This window comes from Loxodonta africana, chromosome 14 (genome assembly GCF_030014295.1).
Source record: "Loxodonta africana isolate mLoxAfr1 chromosome 14, mLoxAfr1.hap2, whole genome shotgun sequence".
Taxonomy (NCBI): Eukaryota; Metazoa; Chordata; class Mammalia; order Proboscidea; family Elephantidae; genus Loxodonta; species Loxodonta africana.
In genome coordinates this window covers 39,112,502-39,131,692 of record NC_087355.1, presented here as the reverse complement: position 1 = coordinate 39,131,692, position 19,191 = coordinate 39,112,502, and the positions used below count along the sequence as shown (strand labels likewise).

The 19,191-nt window shown below is 37.4% G+C and overlaps 1 protein-coding gene and 1 non-coding gene across 2 annotated transcripts in view; one reads left to right on the top strand and one right to left on the bottom strand.

The window, feature by feature from the left end:
• The window catches only part of MMP16 (matrix metallopeptidase 16), a 307,074-nt gene that overhangs the window by 79,722 nt on the left and 208,161 nt on the right, over positions 1 to 19,191 (top strand). The window lies entirely within an intron of this gene.
• LOC111750109 (U6 spliceosomal RNA) lies at positions 4,705 to 4,811 on the bottom strand. Its single transcript, XR_002785266.2, has one exon. It is a non-coding gene; the product is annotated as a U6 spliceosomal RNA (small nuclear RNA).

Here is a 19,191-nt window from a genome sequence, read left to right as displayed (position 1 = left end):
GGCTGGATAATATGACTGTCCATGTGAAATAGTTGAATCGAAGATCAGCATATCTGTCTCCTGAGTGTTTTCTGATCTTCATAAGACATTATCAGAATCAGCACACATCTAATCCATTGTGTGTAAATATACTAGGTGATGGTAAAAATCACTGTTTATAGTGATGGCATTGAGACCTAAGGGAATGATTAAATCAAAATCACCAAGTTCTGCTTAATAAAAGAAGAAAATTTATAACATATTTGCAACATATTTTCCACAAATGTGTTTAAATACCTTCAGCAGTTCAGAATTCAGTGTATTCCCTTGCCTAGGACAGGCTTGACTGAAAGGAACTGTAAGATAGGTACTTGAGTGCAAGATCCTTCTGTAAATTCATTAGTTACCTGGGATCATGAATGTAATTAGCCAATTATCAATTTACATATTAGAAGCCATTTATGACTTAAAACATTAATGTCCATTTAATGTGAATAATTTACTTTTAAAACCCATTGCCATCAAGTCAATTCCAACTCATAGAGATCCTATAGGACAGAGTAGAACTGCCCCATACAGCTTCCAACGAGTGCCTGGTGGATTGGAACTGCCATCTTTTTGGCTAGCAGCCATAGCTCTTAACCATCATACCACCAGGGTTAATGCAGTTGTATATTGACACTTTGAGGATTAAGATGCGCCTAACCCAAATCGTGATGTTTTTAGTCATCTCATATATGTGAAAGGTGGACAATGAATAAGGAAGACCAAAGAAAAGTTGATGCATTTGAATTATCATGGCCTGTGAGAACGAACAAATCTGTATTGGAAGTACGGCCAGGATGCTCCTTAGAAGTGAGGAGAGTGAGACTTTGTCTTGCTTACATTGGACATGTTATCAGGAGGCACCAATCCCTGGATAAGGACATTGTGCTTTCTAAAGTAGCAGTTGTTGTTAGGTGCCGTTGTCGAGTGGGTTCCGACTCAGAGCAACCCGATGTACAACAGAATGAAACAGTGCCCCGTCCTGCGCCATCCTCAAAATCATCGTTATGCTTAAGCCCATTGTTACAGCCGCTATGTCACTCCATCTCGTTGAGGGTCTTCCTCTTTTTTGCTGACCATCCACTTTACCAAACATGATTTCCTTCTCCAGGGACTGATCCCTCCTGATAAGATTTCCAGAGCATGCGAGACATAATCTCGCCATCCTTACTTCTAAGAAGCATTCTGGTTATACGTCTTCCAAGACAGATTTGTTCACTTTTTTTGGCAGTCCATGGTATATTCAATATTCTTTGTCACAATTCAAAGACATCAAAGGTGGTGAAGTAGAGCATCAGCGAAAAAGAAGAAGACCCTTGACAAGATGGATTGACACAGTGGCTACAACAATGGGCTCAGATGTAGCAGTGATTGTGGGAATGGCTCAGGACCAGGCAGTGTTTTGTTCTGTTGTGCATGGGTTTGCTATGAGTCAGATCTGATTCGATGGCATCTAACGACAGTGTTTTAACAAGTTTAAACTATGATGTGATAAAGAATATGTACTCATTATGTGCTAGTAACAGTAGTGATGTTAATACTCAAAACCAACCATTGCCATTGAGTCGATTCCGACTCATAGCGACCCAATAGGACAGAGCAGAACTGCCCCATAGAGTTTCCAAGGAGCTCCTGGTGCATTCAAACTGCCAACCTTTTAGTTAGCAGCCGTAGCACTTAACCACCAGGGTTTCTGTTAATAATCATAAGAATAAAAATGAAATATCCATTGATTGTACATGCTGTTTTACAAATAGTATTTTGTTTAATCATTAAGCATTTTTTATTAACAGAGAGAAAGGATTATCCTTATCTGTAGATGAGCAAGAAACAATGGTTAACAGCTTTGTCCAACGACAACGGCATAAATTGACATCTGGTAGCCAATTTTTAAAGTGTCTGTATTAACTGAAGAACATAATATAGTTAATATATAAACACGAGGATTTTTTGATCCTGTAGCTATGTTTATAAATAATATATTCACATCTTTTTCTAAATTTCAAGCTATACTATAATTATATGACTGTCATTGATGAATTTTTTTAAAATTTTTATTGTGCTTTAAGTGAAAGTTTACAAACCAAGTCAGTCTCTCACACAAAAATTTATATACACCTTGCTACATACTCCCAGTTGCTCTCCCCCTAGTGAAACAGGCTGCTCCCTCCCTCTACTCTGTCTTTTCATGTCCATTCTGCCAGCTTCTAACCCCCTCTACCCTCTCATCTCCCCTCCAGACAGGAGATGCCAGCATAGTCTCAAGTGTCCACCTGATCCAAGAAGCTCACTCCTCACCAGCATCCGTCTCCAACCCATTGTCCACTCCAATCCCTGTGTGAAGAGTTGGCTTTGGGAATGGTTTCTGTCCTAGGCCAACAGAAAGTCTGGGGGCCATGACCACTGGGGTCCTTCTAGTCTCAGTCAGACCATTAAGTCTGGTCTTTTTACAAGAATTTGGGGTCTGCATCCCACTGCTCTCCTGTTCCCTCAGGGGTTCTCTGTTGTGCTCCCTGTCAGGGCAGTCATCAGTTGTAGCTAGGCACCATCTAGTTCTTCTTGTCTCAGGCTGATGTAGTCTCTGCTTTATGTGGCCCTTTCCATCTCTTGGGCTCGTAATTACCTTGTGTTCTTGGTGTTCTTCATCCTCCTTTCGTCCAGGTGGGTTGAGACCAATTGAGGCATCTTAGATGGCCACTTGCTAGCATTTAAGACCCCAGGTGCCACTCTCCAAAGTGGGATGCAGAATGTTTTCTTAATAGATTTTATTATGCCAATTAACTTAGATGTCCCTGAAACCATGATCCCCAAACCCCCGCCCCTGCTACACTGGCCTTCAAAACATTCAGTTTATTCAGGAAACTTCTTGGCTTTTGGTTTAGTCCAGCTGTGCTGACCTCGCCTGTATTGTGTGATGTCTTTCCCTTCATCTAATGTAGTTGTTATCTACTATGTAATTAGTGAATACCCCTCTCTCTCTCCCTCCCTGCCCCCTCTCGTAACCATCAAAGACTATTTTCTTCTGTGTTTAAACTATTTCTTGAGTTCTTATAATAGTGGTCTTGTACAATATTTGTCCTTTTGCAACTGACTAATTTCACTCAGCATAATGCCTTCCAGATTCCTCCATGTTATGAAGAGTTTCACGATTCATCACTGTTCTTTATCAATGTGTAGTATTCCATTGTGTGAATATACCATAATTTATTTGTCTATTCATCCATTGATGGGCACCTTGGTTGCTTCCATCTTTTTGCTATTGTAAACAGCGCTGCAGTGAACATGGGTGTGCATGTATCTGTTTCTGTAAAGGCTCTTATTTCTCTAGGATATATTCCAAGGAGTGGGATTGCTGGATAGTATGGTAGTTCTATTTCTAGCTTTTTAAGGAAATGCCAAATCGATTTCCAAAGTGGCTGTACCATTTGACATTCCCACCAGTAGCATATCAGTGTTCTCGTCTCTCCACAGCCTCTCCAACATTTATTATTTTGTGTTTTTTGAAGTAATGCCAGCCTTGTTGGAGTGAGATAGAATCTCATTGTAGTTTTGATTTGCATTTTTTTTTAATGGCTAATGATAGTGAGCATTTCCTCATGTATCTCTTAGCTACCTGAATGTCTTCTTTAGTGAAGTGCCTGTTCATATCTTTTGCCCATTTTTTAATTGGGTTATTTGTCTTTTTGTAGTTGAGTTTTTGCAGTATCACGTAGATTTTAGAGATCAGGCACTGATCGGAAATGTCATAGCTAAAACCTTTTTCTCAGTCTGTAGGTAGTCTTTTTACTCTTTTGGTGAAGTCTTTGGATGAGCATAGGTGTTTGATTTCTAGGAGCTCCCAGTTATCTAGTTTTTCTTCTGCATTGTTAATAATGTTTTGTACAGTGTTTATGTCATGTATTAGGGCTCCTAACATTGTCGCTATTTTTTCTTCCATGATCTTTATCATTTTAGATTTTATATTTAGGTCTTTGATCTATTTTGAGTTAGTTTTTGTGCATGGTGTGGGGTATGGGTCTTGTTCCATTTTTTTGCAGATAGATATTCAGTTATGCCAGCACCATTTGTTAAAAAGACTGTCTTTTCTCCATTTAACTGCTTTGGGGCCTTTGTCAAATATCAACTGCTCATATGTGGATGGATTTATGTCTGGATTCTCAATTCTGTTCCATTGGTCTGTGTATCCGTTGTACCATACCAGGCTGTTTTGACTACTGTGGCGGTATAATAGGTTCTAAAATCAGGTAGAATAAGGCTTCCCGCTTTGTTCTTCTTTTTCGGTAATACTTTACTTATCCGGGGCCTCTTTCCCTTCCATATGAAGTTGGTGATTTGTTTCTCCATCTCATTAAAGAATATCGTTGGAATTCAGATCAGTGTTTAATTAAATCTATAGGTCGCTTTTGGTAGAATAGACATTTTTATAATGTTAAGTCTTCCTATCCCTGAGCGAGGTATGTTTTTCCACTTATGTAGGTCTCTTGGTTTCTTGCAGAAGTGTTTTGTAGTTTTCTTTGTATAAATCTTTTACATCTCTGGTGAGATTTATTCCTAAGTATTTTTTCTTCTTGGGGGCTACCGTAAATGGTATTGATTTGGTGATTTCCTCTTCGATGTACTTTTTGTTGGCATAGAGGAATCCAACGTATGTTTTTCTCGTATCCTGATACTCTGCTGAACAAAAATATGGAACACTTCACGAATTCGTGTGCCTACCTTGTGCAGGGGCCATGCTAATCTTCTCTGTATCATTCCAATTTTAGTATATGTGCTGCCAAAGCAAGCACTTTTTTTGTTTTTTAACTAGTAATTTTAGTCTTAGTTGATTGACTTACTTTCTTGGTAGAAGAAGAAAGGATTTGTCTTTTTGGATTTTATTTGTAAATTGATTGTCATTTATGATATTAGACTATGGAGAGACTACACCAAGTTTTTATTGGTAACATGAATATTCAGTTAGAGCTGTACAAAATAGAAAATATGTCAATATATGCTTATTTTAGCACCTTAGTCAGAGGCTTGCAGTAATTGAGTACAGCAATAGTAGGAAAGATATTACAAAATTTTAGATTAAAAAAGTAAAATAATGATGCTTTAGGTGGCGAAGAAAATGTCTTTTTATCTTCATTATGTTATAATATCTTTGACTTTGCAAAAGCAAACATGCATACCTTAAATTTGAGTGTTTGTGAATGACCGTATAGATTAAAAAAATTGAACTATTTTTGAAAAGTCACAGAACCACACTATACAAATATAAAAAATAGGTCATAATTGAAAAAAGAAAGTTTTTATTATTGGGAGTATTTTTACTATTTCCCTCCAATGATATCGTTGTAGGTTTGTTTTATCTTGTCGTGCATTTTTTGAATACATCATTTTTCATTTCACTTGGTCAACTTAGTTAAGCTTTCTACCTTTTCTAGTAGCAATGAATGTGTTTTTGGAGATAGGACAAGGAAGCAACATTCAGTTCATTTATTGGGTTAGTCCTTGTTCATGCCAGCTTAGCATACTGAACTGACTTAACATTTAGGGAGTCCAGGTTGGAGTCAGGTTGTTTCTGTTCTCTCTGACCTTCGGGGGTAAGGTAGCTGGAGCTGAGGGATAGGACCAACATGTATCATAAGTATTTTCACATGTTCTTAAAATGATCTTCATAATCAGTTATTTTTCATGTCTCCATAGTATTTAATGGAATCAACTTCCAATACTAACGTAGCTATTGGCACCCTGGTGGCACAGTGGTTAAGAGCTCAGCTGCTAACTAATAAGTTGGCAGTTTAAATCCACCAGCTGCTCTTTGGAAACCCTATGGGGCAGTTCTGCTCTGTCCTGTAGAGTCCCTATGAGTGGGAATCAACTCAATAGCAGTTGGTTTGGTTTTGGGTTTGTGATTCTAATTGTTGGAAATGTCTTTTGTTGTTTTTGTTTGTTTTTTATTTAGTTTTTTATTTTTTGCTATGATAAATAATGGTAAGGTGGATCTCTCCATACATTTTGTTTTGTCCACAATTTTAAATTATTTGGGATTTATTTTCTAAAGCACTAAGTAATATTAACTTTTTTAGATTGTGATTAAAAAAAAAAAAGATTGTGATAGATGCTACCGAATAGCAATAAACAATGCCTTGAGTTGTGCACATACTGCATTCTTATCAGTGTGGGAACATTATCATTTTTGTTCTTCTAATTTAATAATTGTGACTTTTTGGTCTAATCATTATACTATGCTCTTTGGCGACACATCCACTGAGAGCTCATTCAATTGTATAGCCTAACCTATTTCTTCTGAAACTGTGTAAATTTGACTTGAAAGAAAGTATCCAGAGAGTGCAGCTGTAGCTCTCTAGAGATCCTGGGGTCTGGAGTCAGACAGACATGGGTTCAAATGACAGTTCAGCCATTTTTTTGTGCATATGGTCCTGGACAAAGCACTTAATCTCTTTGTGCCCCAGCATCTTCATTTTCTTTACCTGTAATGTGAGAATGATGAATAAAGGAAGAAAGAAAGATAGGAGGTATATTTCTTCATGCAGTCACCACCTGAGGTCCTTGGGGTTTTTATGATGGTTCCAAAGTTGTCACATTGTTGTAAGTGATAGATTAAATTTCTGAATCATGGCTGTGCAACTTGTATAAATTAGATAGAAGTCAGTCAACTAGTTTGATTTTAAATTACTCTCTATCAGTGATAGTTTTCTTTTTTTTTATTTCCTGCACTATTCCAACTTTTATACTGTGCCTTCTTAGAAAGACAGTATTTCTAAGTTGTTCAGGTTGAGAGCAAGGAGCATGATTCATTTTGCCCAGATCAGAAATAAAAATATCATTTTCTGAGTTATAAGCGCTCTCTCTTCCCTGTTATTGTAAGCAGTTATTTAACATTTACTGTGCACCAGGCAGTATGGAATTTACAGGGCAAATTTTACTCAAATGGAATACTTTGTTCATAAAAAATAAAAAGTTTTATTTAGTCTTTCTTTTTTTAGTGATTTCCTTGGTTTTAGAACGAAGGGCAACAGCTAATAGAAGGGAGAGATGTAGGGATGGAGATTGAGGTCTTAGGCAGACAGTGAGTTTTCAAGTCAGGGAGGGACCTGATGTGATGTTAGGCAGGAATTATTATGCCTTACAGCTGACTCACTGGAAACTCACTTTGGTACCTATTCATAGTTTTTGAAATTGGAGGCCTGTTATAGCTACTGATCTTAAGTATAGGCTTCTGACTGCAGAACTAGGCCCACTTTAATCATCTTCATTCTTGAAGGCTGGCAGGGAAGGAAACGATATTAACCCAAAAAGGTGGTAACACAGGCAACCTGGACAAAGCAAGAGATAAAGAGAAGGAGGTAAAAAGCAAGCCTTGAGCAGGCAGAGTGTCATCATCGTTTAACTGACTTTCCTGGCTTCAGGCAATTAAACTAGAAACTCTTTCTGTGTTTTCACTTGTCCTCTCCGTTAGTCGGAAACCCTGGTGGCATAGTGGTTAAGTGTTGGAGCTGCTAACCGAAAGGTCGGCGGTTCAAATCCACCAGGCGCTCCTTGGAAACTCTATGGGGAAGTTCTACTGTGACCCATAGGGTCGCTATGAGTTGGAATCGACTCGATGGCAGTGGGTTTGGGTTTGGTTTTCTCCATTAGTCTGCCCTCTATTCGTGGAAAGCATTTTTCTTTCAGAGAGTTGAGGAGTAGCCGATCCTAGTATTATCTTCTATTGTGAACTCCATGAGATAAGGTTCAGACATTAGTCCTCTTTGTATCTCCTTATACTGGATAGTGAGACAAAAATGTATTATATAGAGAGTGTACTCTCACTCTGTAAATATTTGTAAAAACTGAAATGTCAGAGAATTCGTTCCTTTAGTCATTTTAACAAATATTCATTGAATGCATAGTGTGAGTCAGGCATTTTTCTTAATGCTTATGTTGGTGAACCCAAAAAAACAAAAAGCCCCTGTCCTGATGGAGTTTATATTCTAGTGGAATTCATGGCAATATATTATAAGTAAAATTAGAAAGAGCTTTACCATTAAAGATATTAAGCCTTGTATATAGTACATACCTTTGTTGGTAGTTGGTATCAAGTTGATTGTGACTCTTGACGACCGCATGTAGGCAGAGTAAAACTACTACATAGGGTTTTCAAGGCTGTAACCTTTCAGAAGTAGATCACCAGCCTTTACTTCCAAGGTGCCTCCAGGTTATTTGAACCACCAACTTTGCAGGGCATTAACATAACTAGAAAGATTTAATATTCAATAGGTACATGAAATATGCCAATGACTGTCAAAAGTAACTATAAATTATATTTAACTTTTCATTCTTTGGTATTTTTGTTTCCTCATTACCTGTACTTTTTACGCATACAGGCAATCTCTGGATTACAAACGAGTTCCGTTCCTAAATCTTTCCTTTAAGTTGGAACAGTTAAGTGTGGTTGCTATCTAAGATCAGTTAGTCAAATGTTTGTCTTAGAGTACTTTTCTCTGCATAAAGATACTAAAAAAAAGCTTCCAGATACACTAAAACATCTTTAACATAATAACACAGTAATAATAATAATGTTTTGATGCATGTTGCAAAGTAGTGCCCATTCGTTATTACGAACACTGAATGTACCTCGAATTTTTAACACAATAGGCTTTACGGGGGTTGGTTAGTAAAAATGTGGGACGTTTATAAGCTGAGGACTGCCTATACTTCAAAATTCGTAATAGACATGGCTTCTTCCTAGTAAATCTTCACGACTTTTGGCTTGTAATTCTTTCCTTGGTTCTCATCTGCCTTGTACATGTTTCTAGAGGGCATTGTCCATAGATATTTACTCAAATATACACATGGCTGTCTCCTAGGAGATTCTGGGTTCCTGGAGAGCAAGGACCGTCTTGTGTCATTTTCTGTATCCTGAGGACAAGCACATCACCTTGTATACAGTAGGTTTGATAAGAACACGTATTCAAGAAGCTTTTGCTAGTGTGCAGAGAAAAGGAATATGAATGAAGCGAAAAACACCTCTGAAAAGTCTACAAATAAAAAGGTTTTAAAATCCTGAGTAAAATGCTATATAGAATTTAAAACAAAATTATAAATAAAAACCCTGCAATACGCCTAAGGATATGCAAAAGGGTTCCAAGTATGAATGAACATAGAGATCTGCACTGAAGATAACACAGAGGGCTGGTTGACGTTTTCCAATGTTAGGTTTAAAATGAGTACTAATAAAATTATAGCATTTTGAAACTTATTTGGTCATTCAGTCCATATGCTAATATTTCAGGTGATAAAAGTGACCTACAATGAAGTGAAGTCATATAGCTAGTCTTGGTTATTTTATTAAAAAACGGATGGAAACTAAATGTAGGCAAGCTGCATGAAATGTGAAACTGCTGTTTGATTTAAAGCTTTTTTTTCTGTCCCCCACACCTGTTTTTTTAATTTTTTTAATATAATTTACCAGAAGGTTAAGTGCATGAGATTATTTCATTTAGGAATAAACATTTCTAGTGGAAGGAAAGTGTAAAATAATAGGACGTGACGCTAAAGAATTAAAATATAACCATACAGTTATCTGGAAAGAATCACAAAATAAATATTTATTTGGTATGTAAATTCAGTGGTTATCAGTTGAAGAGCTTAGAGTATAATTAGATGCAGTGAGAGTAGGAATAATTAAAATAAAAGCCACTTGAGTTATCTTTTAAATGTTAGGACGTAATTGAAAACTATTTTCAAGACATGTAAACCTAAGAAATATAAAGAGTACTATATAGAACAAGCTTAATTTTAAAACAGTATCACATATTCAGCAGCTGTTTATCATGCTGTGAATTAGCTTCTTAGCCTACATCCAATTCTTGTGAAAACCTTGCTAGGCAGGTATTATTATCATTATTCCTGGTTCATAAATAAGGAACAAATCCTTAGGGTGAAGGAAGCATCTCAAGGACACACAACTAACAAGCAAAGGTGCTCGGGGTCTGATCTCCAGTTTACTTGTCAAATTCTTGCTTTTTCCCTTTTCCTATGAGAATGTTTTCTAGCTAAGATGAAGTAAATTTTAGCTGATCCAGTTACTTCAGCAGTGTAAACTTGACTTCTTCTACTGTTTATATTTTTGTGTCGTGATATTCCATTTGGTGTTGGGCTTGCATTATGAAAATATGAAAGGGTCAAAAAAAATCTACCAACATGCTAGCATGAAGATTTCATGTGTTTCATTTGTGGTTTGTCAACAGATACTTCCCAGGATCTGGAGAGCATGTCCTCATTAGAACAATGCCTTCCTGATAATGTTGGCCTTTATTTGTCTGCTTGTTTAATGCAGTGCCTTCTCCCTAAGTCATTTTCTAAATTCATATATATATATATATATATATATATAGTATTTATATGTATATATACTACTGTTAATTACATGACCTAATTTTTCTAAATTCTTTGTTTTTAAAGAGAAAACTATCTGATTTGGTTTAGAATCATTACACATTTATGAATCCTATAAACGACGTTCAAGTAAAGTACATATATCATTTTTAGCTGGATAGTTTGAAAAGTTGTTTCTCTTCTTGGTTTATAAATTTAATTTGTACGATTTGAAATATACGTGTGTGTGTGTGTGTGTGTGTATATATATATATATTGCCCTGTGTATTCTGGTCTAATCAAACTATGACAATTAATTTAATAGACAAAACAGTTACAGTCGTATTGGTCTAATCTTTGAGAAGTTCGTTTGGTTTAATTTCACCCGACTAATGAAGACTATCATTTTTTTTTCTTTTTTAAGGGTTTGGTTTGGTTAAAATCTTACATATGATGATCCAGTTCTTTTGAAGCTCATTCTGTTGAAAGCAGAGCATCTGATAAAGTCTTATCTTCTTGAACTGAAAATTTCATGTCTGTAAATGTTGACGAAGAACAACAAATGGATTGTGCATAATGCTGATCAGCCAGAAAAAAACATGGGTGAAATGGAGATGATATTAATCTTAGTATTCAGACATAACAGCCAAGACAAGGAACTTATGGATATTTAGATTTGTAACGGGGACTTGGGAAAAACAAAAAGACAGAGTTTCACAAATCCCAGGGTGAGAAAAATGTAAGAATTCAAATCCAAGTGAGAGAAGAAACTCTCAGAATTTCATATGGCATCACAAACGATCCAGATGTGATAGAAATGTGGGTTTCCTTTAAAGGCAGAGAATTCTCCAAAGTTTCCCAGATCTTTAAATAGAGGTGCGCAAGTGATAGAAGATGAAGCAATCGGCAAAACAAATGTAATAGAGTGACATGAACCTTGACCCGTATCATTAGAAACACTGGTGCCTAGGATGAACGTCATGATATTTATGAACAGGTATTAATTGCAATAAAAAGAGCTTTGATAACTGAGTACTGTGAGGAAATACAAGTGTTAGGATCATTGCTTGGGAGTGAGTAACCAATGATTGAACAAACTGAGAGCAGGAAGAAGCTTTTAGGATCACTTATTTCAGCCACCCTGAAAAGTAAAAATTTTCACTACCACCCATTGCTGGATAGTCATTCAGCCTATGATGAAAATGGGTCACCTCAGAGTTTCAGTGTCTGGCTGTCTTTGATGTGCTTCCAAGTATTAGCAGTCACAAAAGATTCAGATTATGAAAATACAAACAATTTTAAAGGCTTAAGAATGTAGAGCCAGTAGTTCTTGCAACTGAAGCAAATAAAACAATATACATATCCAATTCTGATACCCCATGATCTAATTATTACATTGTCCATCCTTTTCATAGCTGAGCTGTAGACAGTGATATCGGTCACCAGGCGGCTGCTACCATGCAGACTCTCACGTTAGGAAGCCTGTCCTGACTGAGTGAAGTGAAGGGGAATGGAAACACCAAGGACTGTGGATTTAACGCTCCTGGGTTCTCTGGCTTAGCTCTGCAGTATTTAATAAGAATTTAATTTCTTTGGACCTCACTTTCCTTGTCTGCATATAATCTACTTGACCAAACTGGAGAACAAAATGAGGTAGCACTATATTTTATATTCCAGTTCCTCGGGTCCTACCCTCCTATCATGAGATCCACTGAACTTTTGATAATAACAAGGCCCTCTCAGAAATGCTTACTAAAAATAAGACTTTTGACGGTAAGAAAACCACAATCCCTTTTAAAGAGTTATTTATTTACTTGTGCCTCTTGTTGTGGTCACTGGCCACTACTTTGGCTAATATTTTTTAAAATTCAGACATCATTTATTCATTCAGCAGCTGTTAGTTGAGCAGCTACGCTGTGCTGGGCAATGTTCTAGTGTTTGGCATACATTAGTGAAAAAAACAAACAGATTCCTCTTGTAACTCACATTTATTATACTATATAGTAAAGATGATGAGGATATATTCAACCTAGTATTTCAGTTTTAGATACATTTATGACTTAAAGAAAGAAAGAAAAAAGAACAGTGGAGAGGGAATCAGAAATGTCTGGACTGAGGAATCAAAGGGTAATTTGCAGTATTACTAGGATGGTTAGAGAACTTCATAGAGAGTGTTAACAAGTGAACAAAACCTTGAAGAAGGTGAGGGAGTGATTGAAATGTATATCTGGGGTAAAGTATTCCATGAAGAATGAGCATTCAGAGAGCAAAGGCCCTAAGGCCAGAGGAACATGCCTGTCTTGTCCAAGAAAGAGCAAGGAAGCTACATCACTGGAGAGGAGTGAGGAAGAAGGAAATTAGTAGAGGGGAGCCAGAAAGGTGATAGAAGGGGGCCCTGACCACTAAGACTTTAGATTTCATTGTAAGGGCATTCACTTTTCCAGGGAGGATGGAAATAGACTATAATGGTGTTGGGGGAGCCATTGGGACAAAAGTTGAAGCAGGACACCTGTTAGAAGGTCATTATAGTATTCAGAATCTGGCTTTGTTCTGAAAGTAGAGCCAGAAGGATTCGGAAAGAGTGTGTAAGAAAGAGACAAGTCAGGTGTGGCTTCCAGGTTTGGCCTAAGCAATTGGAAAGATACAGTAGTCATCAGCTGGGACATGGAAGATTGTGGGTAAAACAGGCTTTTGTTTTCTGGAAAGGGACAGAGATCTTGAGTTCGATTCTAACTAATAAGTTTTTACTCCTTGTCCCCTGAGTAAGCACCCATTCTGACACCTGACCACAATCCATTGCTAAAGAGCTTCTGGTCCTAGGGCCAACATTTATTTCTCTGGGTTACAGAGGGCAGAATGTTTCTCAAATTTAAAACTCATGCCTTCACGTTAAAAACCTGTGAAAACTGGAACCTGTGTAAGGTGGAAACCTGTCAGAGAAGGAAAAGCCAAATATTATCCACTAATAGAGAATGATAGAAAAGTGGTAAGACTGCACCCTATCAAAGGCGGAAAAACTTGTGAGACCTGGAAAAACAAATCAGTCCCTTTGAGTTCCGGCTCTCACAGGTTTTACTGTAGTAGTTCTGGGTTCCTGATGTTACTCTTTCAGGGTTGCTGCATTGGACAATGCCAGGGAATGCTATTTTCATTGTAGCTATTATGAATAATATCCCTTGGGTTTGTGCAGTCATCACACTGCATAAATGTATACAAAAACAGACTAACTCACTGCCATCAAGTTGATTCAAACTGATAGTGACCATATAAGATAGAGTAGAACTGCCCTGTACGGTTTCCTAGGCTGTAAATCTTTAAGGAAGAGAGACTACCACATCTTTCTCCCATAATTTCAACCGCCTGCTTTTTGGCTTGCAGCTGAGCAGTTTAACCACTGCACTACCAGGACTTCTCATGTATTACTCCTTAAATAGCTCTTAGTTGTCTTTCAGTTTCTCTCCCCTTGCCTCTGTCTGTCTCTGTCACTGTCTGTCTCTATCACACGCACACACACACATTTTTTTCTCCAGAACATATCGACCATGCTAGGCATGGTGGATGCTAAACCCTAGAGGAATTTCTGGTGTGGGCACGTGCTGCCCAGAACCAGCTCTCTCTCCTGACCTAAGCATTTTGACCTTGAGAACTGAGAAAACCAATCTATGTGTCCCAAAGCCCAACCACATTTCTAATTTTACCATGAGTGGCTTTTCTTTCTGGGCCAAACACTGTTTTGTTACATGTAAATTGAAGATGGTCTTACCCAGCTCATGAGGATTTATGAGAATTGGATGAGCCAATGAGGATTCCAGCCTGGAGAGCAGCGGACAGTTGTCTAGGAGGAGCAGGGCTCCAGCCATCTGACAAGAGATGAGGAACAGAGAACCGTAAAGGAAGTCGTGTGGGATAGAGAGCTGGAGCACCTGGTCCCTGAATTTGGATGGGTATTAATTTCCAAGTTTTAGTGACTGGATGGTCAAGATTCTTGAAGTATTTTCTGCATTAGGTTGGATTAGTTTAGAAACTAAAATTGAACTGACTATTCAGCTTTGAAGTTCACTGGTTCTAGCCATGTGAAGCTGAGAAAGGCAAAGCCAGGAGAAATGAAGCACAAGGGGATTCTCCTATCCCTGTGTGGTCTCTTCCAGGAGATTCCAGAGGTTTCTGTGGAGGTGTTTGTTGTTTGTACTATAATGTGGCTAAGGAATAAGAAAATAAATCAATAACTTTAGAAATATAAGACATTGCTATCTATGCCACAATTATTTGATTATTCAAAAGTTTGTATGTTTCAATTAAATAGACCTTTTTGACAGTGATTTTCTTTCTGAAAGTCACCTGTTTTAAAGGTGGTTTTTGAATAGGTCCATATTCATTGCCTCCTTATCACTTTTGAACCAGCCGTGGCTATTTCAGAACTCATCAGATGAATTGCAACTAATGTTGAATTTTTAATACCCATTTTATCTTACAGAGCTAGTTTTGATTTGTAAGCAACTAGGGGGTAAACCATATAAGTGTTTGTTGAATGAATAGGTAAACCAATCTTTCTATGAGTAGATTCACTGGGTCCGGTGGGATCAGATCAAATTTAACCTTATAATGTGCGTGAAGAAGCACTATAATAGGATGCAAAGTGACAAGTAGTTATAAAGTTTAAGAAAATGCAATTATTGAATTTGAAACATTAGAAACTGGACTTCTATATTTTTAAAATGAGCCTTTATGTTATGTTCAGAATTAATTAAATAGATTCAGGAAGGGAAAAAAAAAAAAAACAGCTATGGTGACCTGTCAAAAGTTTCTAGCAAGAAAAGCATGGTCATAAAATGTAGACGTTTGTATTCTTGCTAAGGGAGGTGTTATAGATTGAGTTGTGTCCCCCAAAATATGTATGTCAACTTGGCTAGTCCATGATTCCCAGTATTATGTGATTATCCACCATTTTGTCATCTGATGTGATTTTTCTATGTGTTATAAATTCTACCTTTGTGATGTTAGTGAGGTAGGATTAATGACAGTTATGTTGTTGAGGCAGGACTCAATCTACAAGATTAGGTTGTGTTTTAAGCCAGTCTCTTTGGAGACATAAAAGAGAGAAGGGAGCAGAGAGACATCGGGACCTCATATCACCAAGAAACAAAGAGCCAGGAGAATAGCACTTCCTTTGGATTCGGAATTCCTGCAATGAGAAGCTCTTACTTCAGGGGAAGATTGAAGACAAGGACCTTCCTCCAGAGCTGACAGAGCAATTGAAGCCTTCCCCTGGAACCAACACCCTGACTTTGGACTTGTAGCCTACTAGACTGTGAGAGAATAAATTTCTCTTTGTTAAAGCCATACTTGTGGTATTTCTGTGATAAGTAGACTAAAACAGGAGATTATAAACCAGTCATTCTCTGAGTTAGGAATCCTGTGTTACAGCTTTTCTGATGGTAAGATGGTGTGTGTGTATTTGTGTGTGTTGTGTGTGTGTGTGTGTGTGACACAGAGAGAGGAAAGGAATGAGATGGAGTAATTATGGAAGAACAGTGAGAAGAGAGGAGGGGAGAAAGCAAGATGATGACAAAGTCATATATATCTGCATACTTCAGTAGTTTGTCTTCTCAGAAAAAAGCCATGGGAATTGGCAATAAAAGAAGCTTTGCTTGTTCCTTTTCTGAGTGTAAATTGGTGCTTAATCTTATATCGGAAACCCAGAATTTAGACATGCATAGGAAACCCTGGTGGCGTAGTGGTTCAGTTCTATGGCTGCTGACCAAAGGGTCAGCAGTTCAGATCCCCCAGGTGCTCCTTGGAAACTCTATGGGGCAGTTCTACTCTGTCCTATAGTGTTGCTATGAGTTGGAATCGACTTGACGGCACTGGGTTTGGTTTTTTTTGATTATATGTTAGAAGGAAGGAAGACTGAGGCAAGCAGTGTGCCATGCCTTGTGTAGGTCTAATCCTGGCTCCAGTTTCAGTTTTCTGGGGGTATTGGACAACTCAAAAAGGGGTCCAAGGCCCTAGAATATTGAAAGATTACTAAAAACAAGAAAGCAGAAATTCAGAGCAGTTTTTGATTGTAGTGGATATTCAAACTATCTGTATTTCTCTAAATGTTACCTCACATAATTTACTAAAGTTAAAAAGAAATAAATGATTTTCTTTAATTGATAATACGTGGTTATTTTCACATATATGCCAGAAAATGTACATTCAAATTGTGCTTGCTTCCAAAGTCTATCATGCTGTGACTGACATCAGAACATTTTCCTATAAATAGAAGACATTCACAAGTGGTTGATTGAACATGTTTGCACAAAAAGGATTCGTATGTTAGGAGGAAAATTTTCCATGGATCAATCATTGTTAAATTTGGGAAAGACTTGCCAAGTTCTCTGGATGTATTTTAAAAGTCAGCTTGACCCTCATTAATCTCAGATACTTCAAGACTGTTTTAGTGAAGGAGGAAAACAAATTGTTTCAAGTGTTGTCTTCCTTTTTGATTATTATGATTTTACACAGAAATGTTTATTGGGCAGAAAAATGACATGGTGAAAATAGCACCTCCTCTTGCTGTCAGGAGACCTAGGTTCTTATCTCAGCTTCTTTAGGTCTGTAACATTGGGCCAGTGGTCTAACATCTTTACAACCCAGTTTCATCATCTGTGAAATGAGATCTTTTGAGCTAGAGTAATTGATGTCTAAGTTCTTTCAGCCTAAGATACTGTGTCTATTAGAGTAGTCATAAACAAGTCTTCTGAGAACATTGAATAAATATTAGATATCATTGGCAGATGTTTTCTCAAGAGACTTCTCTGAAAATAAAACTACTATTGTGGCAAAATTGAAGTAACTCTGATATATTTTCTGCAACCTAGAACTACTAAACTAGTTCAAGTAAATGGATGGGCTCTTATAGGGACTTTTTTGCCATTTCAGAATGACTCTGAGTCACTAAGTGATAGATTTGACTCCAGCAGTTCTTGGCAAACCATTAAGGACACAGTGTGAGTCAGGACTACCTCTCACCAACAATAAAACCTTTGTGTGTCTTTGTTATTATGGGAACCTCAGGGAGCAGAGGGAAGCCTGACTTCAGTCAGAAAAATAGGAAGGTGCTGTTTCATTAGACATGTTATTCCCACCCCACCTTTTGCCTTCATTCATGAAAACAGCATTATTTGAAAGGAGCCACGCACAAGCATCTCTGGGACTTAGAGACAGGATTGACATCAGAAGGGATACTGATCTGAGATTATTAAACAACATAAAAGTGCTGTTTATGTATCTGATTTAAACATTAACAGTAGAACCAAAATAATTATTGTTAAATATAGCTAGCTGCCTGCATGGATTATCAACTATGTCAAAGGCCTTTTTTATGGCTGAATTGAATTGTCTTTAATTTTTAATATTAAGCTTTTTCTTGCTGTAGGTTTTCAATAGCTCCCACCTGCTATGATTGTTTAGCAGCATAACATTTTTTAAAGAAGAAAATGCATCTTTAGAAATCTGCCAGCTTCGCATTACTTTCATCTTTAACTCTTGAATCTTACCAGTTATTTTCAAATTGTTAGCAGCAATAAAACAAGGAGTAACTAAACCAAACTGCAGTTCTTTTTCTGGAACACCTGAAGCATAAAGGGCATATATACTCACTTTTTGAGATCGTCTTTACATTGTAGTTTTAGTGCCTACCTGGAAAGCATTCAACAATTCAGCAAACATTTATGAAATAACTGACTACTTGCCTAAGCTCCATTACATCCTAGGAATAAAAAGATGCTTAAGCCAAGTTCCCACCTGGGAGGAATATCTGAGCACTTGGGGAGTTATTAACAAAAGGAGATCATTTCAAAATGGTAAGTTAAGTGAGAAGATAAAGGTAGGGCTGGGGATAAACAATTCAGAAACCAAGGAAATCTCTCTGTCACTGCCTGGCTAGATATACCTAGAAGTGTATGTCTGTCATCCTCCTAAGCATTCACAGTTCCCAGAAGAACTTTTTCTTTCCATTAGGACCTATGTGTACAGGGGCCCGGGGCCTACTCCTGTGCTCTGCTCCCATATCTCCTCTTAGAGGCTCCTAAAACTGCTTCCCAGATGTTTATCTCTTGTCCATGTAGCAGCTGCTATACTGGATGGATATGGGTGGGAGAGTAGTGACTATGCAGTTCACTGGAGTGTTAAAGGGCACAGTCAGTTTACTGCCAGGCACTGAGGGTCTTCAGTAAGTAACACTAACAGCATTTTTTGGCCTCTCGTGCTTTTGTGGCTATACTGGTTTAGTAGCCAACATTCACAATTGTCTATGGGAGGGTAGTTAAAAGTTGGGGTTGGCTTTAAGAATAAGGTTATTGGATTCTAAATGCTTTAGGACTTTTCTTTCTTGGGCGGGGAAGAGATCAGAGTCCAGACAAGGCTATATTTAAAAGAGAAAACAAAGCATTTAGGTCACATAACCACATATTTAGATCATTCAGCATTGGATCTTGTTGAGAAAAATCCATTTGACCATTCAGTTTTTGATGGTGTAAGGAAAGAACATTAACCCATTAATCTGTTCACAGAAAAATATGAATTCTTATTAGACAAAGGCTAATAGTACATTCATCACATTGTTTTACAGAAAGAAACATTGTCTTTTTGTTAGGTTCTGTCTTTGAAGAAGTAACCTAAGGAAGCATTTTCCTTATGATTTAAATATTCAGAATGTTACTGATTATAAACTGGGCTTATAAAGTATTGCAGCTATGAAGGTAGAATTGGCAGAGGTAGAAAAAATGGGTTAAAATTTTTTGCCTAAAAAAGTTCCAA